Source organism: Helianthus annuus, chromosome 8 (assembly GCF_002127325.2).
Source record: "Helianthus annuus cultivar XRQ/B chromosome 8, HanXRQr2.0-SUNRISE, whole genome shotgun sequence".
NCBI classification, from domain to species: Eukaryota; Viridiplantae; Streptophyta; class Magnoliopsida; order Asterales; family Asteraceae; genus Helianthus; species Helianthus annuus.
Window position 1 is genome coordinate 65,019,319 of NC_035440.2, and position 8,438 is coordinate 65,027,756.

General features: G+C 40.8%; 1 non-coding gene across 1 annotated transcript; it reads right to left on the reverse strand.

Moving 5' to 3' along the window:
* Positions 1-2,965: 2,965 nt before the first annotated feature.
* LOC118481492 lies at positions 2,966-3,072 on the reverse strand. The gene has a single exon (XR_004865701.1). It is a non-coding gene; the product is annotated as a small nucleolar RNA R71 (small nucleolar RNA).
* Positions 3,073-8,438: the final 5,366 nt, after the last annotated feature.

Below are 8,438 nucleotides of genomic sequence, written 5' to 3' on the forward strand. Positions count from 1 at the left end.
TACAATGGTTTTTATTAAAACTTGGTTAAACAGTATTTCCCACTGACAAAATGTTTTTAAACGCGTTTCAGGTAACAATATGTGAAAGCCAAATAGAAGCCAGCTGGACAGCACTGAAGGCTTGAAAAAGTGGCAATAAAGTTATCTAAAAGAAATAGATGTTTTTCTTAAATAAAAATAGGGTATATTCCTATGAAAAATGTGTGTACTAAAACTTGGTTTTACCCATGTGTTTAATATTATAAAAGTGTGATATTTTACTCTGATAAAATATTTCCTAACTACGGTCCTGATGAAAGATTCCGCTGCCAAATTAGACAATAATAGGATACCACCGAAACTGGCTCACGGCCCCCGCTCCCAGGATGGGATCAGGGGTTGTGACAATGATGTGTGTAAAATGCAACATATAAATTACATCAAATGAGGCATAAAACTAACCTTTTTTAAGTACTAATGTTGGAAAAAGAGTGTTTTGTCTTCCTTTTGTATTTTCAGGATTAAATGAGCTCAAATTAACAAAAGAAGCAAAAAGACAGCTAAATCTAACATAAATACAAGAAAAGGAACATAAGTGGATTGCCCGACCCCTCGACAGCATCCTCCCAAGCAAAACAGAGAAGGCAGAAGACTGAACACGCGTGCTCAGCCAGCACGGGGCCGTGCCCAAGAAGCAGCAGAAAAGACAAACCTACAGAAGTTTCTATTGCCCACCACGGGGCCGTGCCCAGTGAACACAGGGGCGTGGCGAAAGTACTACAGGCGCATTAATTGTAATTGCGAATTACAATTAATGAAGAGAGAGATTGTCAGACGGGCACGGGGCCGTGTGCAGCGGACACGGGGCCGTGCCCAGACTTCTGTTCAGCCTATAAATAGGAGTGCTTGGCTTCATTGCAACTCATCCCTTGTCACACCACCTCTCTCACACTTCATCCACCACCCACCACCATCACAACACCATCATCCACCACCATCATCCATTGTCCATCATAGAGTGTGTGAGTCGTCTCGGGATCCAAGATTGATCGTAAGAGTTCTTGACAATCAAGGCCATGTTTGCCTAAGTCCCTTACATCACTTGGTGAAGACAAGTGTTTAGTATAATACTTTTTATTTTTAATCTTTTGCACTTTTTATTTGGTTTTGTATTAATGACTTTAATAACTAGTTGCTTACGTTGAAGGTGATTCTTCCTTATCGTTTGTCCGTGGTGTCTTGGCATTATTTTACTGTCTATATAAAATAAAAGATTTTCACCATTCATATATCTACGGTCTATATGGAGGTATGTTGGCTACCTGGTCGGGGGTTAAGGGAACGGTTTGGTAAGGGTCTTGCCCTTGTTCAGCGTTTAGAGGTCCTGCAAGGGACCTGGGTCAAATTTAGTAGGATCTCCTTCAATACCCATAGGTATTGGATGGCGGGGATCCAAACTCTTTGACCCCCTCATAAGTTAACTACTATTAATACTATAACCCGGCTATTTAGGACTGTATCCCTGCTGACTCAAACTACTTAGTCGAGGGTAACGTCACCTCCAAAAGAGGGGCCTACCATAATTTGCATTAATAACTTAATTCATTATCTTTCAATAATCCGACCCTTTAGGATTGTATCCTTGCTGACTCAAACTACTGGGTTGAGGGTAACGTCGCCTTCAAAAGAGGGGCCTACTACAATAACTAAGATAATCTCTTAAACAAGTGCAAAAGTGCGAAAATAATCAAAGGTTATACTAATACACGAGTCGGATCCAAGTGATTCATCTTGTCTATCTGTTTTTATTGTTATTTTTTCAGCATTTAGTTAGTTTTATTTTCTTAGTTTAAAAATCTTTTCTAACATTTTGATTTGGTTAGACGTTGAGGATAAACCGGTACTAAAAGCTCTTGTGTCCTTGGACGACCTCGGTATCTTACCAACACTATACTACGTCCACGATGGGTGCACTTGCCCATATGTGTGTTTAGTGTTAGTAAATATCGTGTTTTATAAATTTAAAACTTGGCTAAAAGTGTAAAAAGGGCTTAAAATATACATCTAAAACATATACACCCTTGCACGCATCAAGTTTTTGGCGCCGTTGCCGGGGACACAAGGATTTTAAGAAAGTTAGGAATCAACGGCCTAATCATATTTTTATTTTTCTTTTTAATTTTTTAGGATTTTCTTAGTTTTTCAGCTTCTGCAGAGCTCAGCACGGGCCGTGCCTGGTCGGACACGGGCCGTGCCCAGCGTTGTTACTGGCAGCTTTTAGTTTTCCAAGTTACAGAAGGCTGACCACGGGGCCGTGTCGGTGCAACACGGGGCCGTGTCCAACTCTCCAGTAACTGGGATCTGGAAAACAATCACTGTAACTCCGACCACGGGCCGTGGTCACTGAGCACGGGGCCGTGGTGAACCTTCTGACCAGCATTCTTTTTTGTTTTTATTGCAGGACTTGGAACCAGACGCCACCCCTACGTAGTGTATGAGCTCCAGTTCTAATAAGGACATAAAAGAACCTTTAGAAGAACCTGAACGCTTTCTCAGAAAAAGACTAAAAGCCAAAAACCAAGAGAAGGTTTCGGGAAATCCACTTCCAATGGCGGACCAACGTACCCTCATGGATTATCTACGACCTATCGTAGGTAATCTCGGCGCCGCTATCAATGCACCGAATGTTGAAGCCAATAACTTCGAACTTCGGCCGCATTTGATACAAATGCTCCAAAACTCCGCAACCTTTCATGGGCTTACGGATGAGGATCCCCATCTACATATTACTAATTTCTTAGAAATATGTGATACTTTTCGGATCAATGGAGCATCAGATGATGCCATCCGCCTCCGAATGTTTCCTTTTTCACTAAAAGACCGAGCAAAAGCTTGGCTTAACGCCCTCCCAGCTGGATCGGTAAACACCTGGGATGAACTAGCCCAAAAAATTTTATATAAGTATTTCCCTCCCGCTAAAACGGCTAAATTAATGACTGAAATTAATACATATTCACAAGAGGACGGGGAATCCTTATATGAAACTTGGGAAAGATTAAAGGAGCTATTGCAAAAGTGTCCACATCACGGCCTTGCGATATGGCAACAAGTATCCACTTTCTATAATGGGTTGTTGCCACACACAAGGCAGACACTTGACTCTAGCTCCGGGGGACTTTTAGGTAATCGCCGCCCGCATGAAATATATAATCAAATTGAGGAAATTGCTCAAACCAATTTTCAGTGGCACACTCCCCGAGGCAATAAATCTATTGCCCCAGGCGCCCATAAGGTTGATGAAAGCACTTCTTTACAAGCCCAAATCGAGGCCCTTTCTTCGAAATAAAATTGGAAATGACAAAAACAGTCTCGGTTATGGCTTGTGAAGGGTGTGGTGGGCCACATGAAAATTAGAGTTGTATGAAAGAAACAGACGATCAACAAGAGTCGGTAAGCTACATTGATAATAGACCTAGGCCGTCGGGTCCTCCAACGGGCACCTACAACCAAGAATGGCGAAATCACCCTAACCTTGGTTGGAGAGAACCCGGCAATAGTAGTAACCAACAAAACCAACGAACAAACTTTCAACAACCAAGAAATGAGTCACAAAATTTCCCTCAACAACAAGGTGGACGAGAAAGGCTTGAAGATACTATATCTCGCCTCATCTCCGACACTGAAAAGAAAAACTCGGAAAGGTTTTTACAATTAGAATCAAATTTTAGAAATCAACAAGCTAGTATTCAAAACATAGAAAAACAAATAAGTCAACTAGCCCAAAATTTTTCCGAGAGACCACAAGGCGCATTACCAAGCAATACCGAAACAAACCCAAAAGCGCAAGTTTATCTCATCACATTACGAAACCGCACCGTGGGTCCTACGGAGGTGCCACCGCCTACCGAGGAGACTATACCGCCGCCTCTACAAGAGAAGGGTTCCCCTCCATCACCAGAGCCTACCAAGGCTCCTCGGGTTCCGTACCCCAGTAGGTTAATTCGTCAAAAGACCAATGAGCAATTCGCAAAATTCGAAAGTCTACTAAAACAATTGCATGTCAATATTCCTTTTATTGATGTCCAAACCCAAATGCCCAAATATTCTAAGTTCATGAGGGACTTCCTCACTCATAAAAGGAAAATTGAAACTTTGCAATTAGTTAACTTAGGCGAAGAATGCTCTGCCCTCGTACTCAACAAACTCCCCCAAAAGAAAATCGATCCCGGAAGCTTCACGATTCCTTGCTCGATCGGGGACTCCCTCGTTCGTAATACACTAGCCGACCTTGGGGCTAGCATTAACCTCATGCCCTCATAAATGTTCAAAAGACTCGGCCTAGGAACAACAAGTCCTACAAAAATGAGCATACAACTTGCTGATCGATCCGTCAAATTCCCGCAAGGTGTCATCGAAAATCTCCTAGTCAAGGTAAACAAATTTGTCTACGCGGCCGACTTTGTCATACTTGATATGGAATAAGACACCGAAGTCCCCCTCATACTAGGGAGACCATTTCTCGCCACCGCACAGGCAGTGGTAGACATGAATGACGGAACGCTCACCTTAAGGTACGGGGATGAGGAGGTAAAATTTGGGGTTGGGAAGAGAATAGAGGACAATGACCCGGTCAACTATATGAAGGTTATTGATTCGAGTTTGGATGCTGCTCTCCGACGGTGCAACATGGGATGCAAAACATCCCACTCAGAAAATATATAACCTCACCTTGGGTCTAACTAAGTACCCTTATAAACGTGGCGCACCACGGAGGCATTCCACGGAACCATCCTTAGTTTAGTCTTTTAGTTTTAATTTGCAGGAATAAAACACACTCATGGTGGTAAAGGATAAGGGAAACAAGAAACATGGCCCCATGCACAAGAACAAGGCCATCCAACATCAATTTCTCCATTACAGTAGGTTCAGCACGGGCCGTGCCCAGCCCACACGGCCCCGTGCTGAACACCCTGCAGGAAAATGCCCAGTTCAGGTAACTGGACACGGGCCGTGTTCACCAGACACGCCCCCATGTCCAGGCTTCTGTTTCTTTTCTTTAATTTTCGTTACTGGCACCTGAACACGGGGCCGTGCCCGGTCCCCACGGGGCCGTGTCCAGACTGCCAGTAACATAAATTTTTGCTTTTAACACCATGTTACACATTCAATCAACCTAAAAATTTATTTTTAGGACACATTGAGGACAATGTGTAATTTAAGTGTGGGGGGGGGGGATGCTAAAACCTTGAATTTTGCAAGTCCTAATAACAAGCCTTACACAAAACTCTATTGGAACCGCTAATCACCCCATTTTTTTTCAAAGATTTTCATTTTTTTACTTGTCTAAAGTTTAAGTTGGGAATTCTAAGACTAACAAGGTTATATTTTTACAAATTTACAACCGATAGCGTCGTGATGAAAAGAACCAACATAAGAAAATTATGAAATGGCATGACAAGCTTAGTTAAAAATCGATTATATATACTTGATCACATAGAAAAACCGATTCCCACAAAAGTGAGTTTTGAGCCTTTATTGAGCATACAAATATACATCTTTACGCTAAATGCTCACTTTTCGTTTCTTGTGTGAATAGCCGCTTGGTTCTTACGACTCTAGAACTTGCCACGACAATTCATTCCCGGTCCTTACCAACTTAAACCAAAGTAAGTAAATGATGGAGGCATTAGGACTAACCCTTTTTCTTTCAAAACCATTATTTTTATTTTTCTTTTACCTACCCAAAAACTCCCCCTAGTTAACCCCTTTGAGCCTAAACCTTTTCATTTCTTAACCCAAAACCCTTTTTACCCACCAAAAACTCTTTTTATTTTTTTTACCCTTTATTTTAGTAACAAGCTCGGTTTTCGTGTGACTAAAAAAAAAAGAGAGAGAGAATTTTATGATAAAGTTAGAAATAAACAAACAAAGCTCCTAAAAAGCATGTTTGAAAAATTTTTTTACGAAAACCGACGCTTTTTACGCTTTTCGCCCTTTTCTACTAACCACTAACCCAACTACCCACCTTTAGCCCAAGCCTTTACCCAAAAAAGTCTTCTTGATATTTACAAAGGTAAAAAGTTAAAAAGGAGGAGGATTGATTGTTTGGCAAGCCTATGGTAGGGATAAGTTCCATGCCGCTCTCGAGTGATTCACTAAAAAAGACACCTTCGGGCGAGTGTGAGTGATTTCTCCCGTGAGGTATGTGAACTTGTATATAAATGGAAATTTAAAAAGGCATGTTATGCCCAAATAAGTAATTTCTCTTATGAAACGTTCTAAATAAATCATAACGAATAGGATTGTAAATAAATAAAAATAAAACCCAATAAGGATCTTGGATTCCCGACACTCTATGACAAGCCAAAACCTTCTCTTCTACCCATTTCATTTGGGAGTGTAAGCCACATATTAGAGAGTTTTGCTTGAGGACAAGCAAAGATTCAAGTGTGGGGGTATTTGATGTGTGTAAAATGCAACATATAAATTACATCAAATGAGGCATAAAACTAACCTTTTTTAAGTACTAATGTTGGAAAAAGAGTGTTTTTGTCTTCCTTTTGTATTTTCAGGATTAAATGAGCTCAAATTAACAAAAGAAGCAAAAAGACAGCTAAATCTAACATAAATACAAGAAAAGGAACATAAGTGGATTGCCCGACCCCTCGACAGCATCCTCCCAAGCAAAATAGAGAAGGTAGAAGACTGAACACGCCCCGTGCTCAGCCAGCACGGGGCCGTGCCCAAGAAGCAGCAGAAAAGACAAACCTATAGGAGCTTCTATTGCCCACCACGGGGCTGTGCCCAGTGAACACGGGGGCGTGGTGAAAGTACTGCAGGCGCATTAATTGTAATTGCGAATTACAATTAATGAAGAGAGAGAGATTGTCAGACGGGCACGGGGCTGTGTGCAGCGGACACGGGGCCGTGCCCAGGCTTCTGTTCAGCCTATAAATAGGAGTGCTTGGCTTCATTGCAACTCATCCCTTGGCACACCACCTCTCTCACACTTCATCCACCACCCACCACCATCACAACACCATCATCCACCACCATCATCCATTGTCCATCATAGAGTGTGTGAGTCGTCTCGGGATCCAAGATTGATCGTAAGAGTTCTTGACAATCAAGGCCATGTTTGCCTAAGTCTCTTACATCACTTGGTGAAGACAAGTGTTTAGTATAATACTTTTTATTTTTAATCTTTTGCACTTTTTATTTGGTTTTGTATTAATGACTTTAATAACTAGTTGCTTATGTTGAAGGTGATTCTTCCTTATCGTTTGTCCGTGGTGTCTTGGCATTATTTTACTGTCTATATAAAATAAAAGATTTTCACTATTCATATCTCCACGGTCTATATGGAGGTATGTTGGCTACCTGGTCGGGGGTTAAGGGAACGGTTTGGTAAGGGTCTTGCTCTTGTTCAGCGTTTAGAGGTCCTGCAAGGGACCTGGGTCAAATTTAGTAGGATCTCCTTCAATACCCATAGGTATTGGATGGCGGGGATCCAAACTCTTTGACCCCCTCATAAGTTAACTACAATTAATACTATAACCCGGCTATTTAGGACTGTATCCCTGCTGACTCAGACTACTTAGTCGAGGGTAACGTCACCTCCAAAAGAGGGGCCTACCATAATTTGCATTAATAACTTAATTCATTATCTTTCAATAATCCAACCCTTTAGGATTGTATCCTTGCTGATTCAAACTACTGGGTTGAGGGTAACGTCGCCTTCAAAAGAGGGGCCTACTACAATAACTAAGATAATCTCTTAAACAAGGGCAAAAGTGCGAAAATAATCAAAGGTTATACTAATACACGAGTCGGATCCAAGTGATTCATCTTGTCTATCTGTTTTTATTGTTATTTTTTCAGCATTTAGTTAGTTTTATTTTCTTAGTTTAAAAATCTTTTCTAACATTTTGATTTGGTTAGACGTTGAGGATAAACCGGTACTAAAAGCTCTTGTTTCCTTGGACGATCTCGGTATCTTACCAACACTATACTACGTCCACGATGGGTGCACTTGCCCATATGTGTGTTTAGTGTTAGTAAATATCGTGTTTTATAAATTTAAAACTTGGCTAAAAGTGTAAAAAGGGCTTAAAATATACATATAAAACATATACACACTTGCACGCATCAGACAACTTTGGTCAAACTGTGGTTGCATACTAATGCTATTTCCTTTCATCATGTTCTCTCAGTTACTTACCATCATTCGTTAATTTAATTACATCACATGCAACTTATATAAGTTTTAATTCTAATCTTAATTTCTTGGTGGATAACAGTACCTAGCTTTAAACTAGAAATTACAGATGGTTATCACTACTAGCCTTAAACTAAAAAATTACAATATCTATACACTTATCTATACTTTCTATCAAAATATGTTATGCATGGTTTTCTAAGAAATGACCCGTGTTTGCACACGGGTCTTACCGCTATTT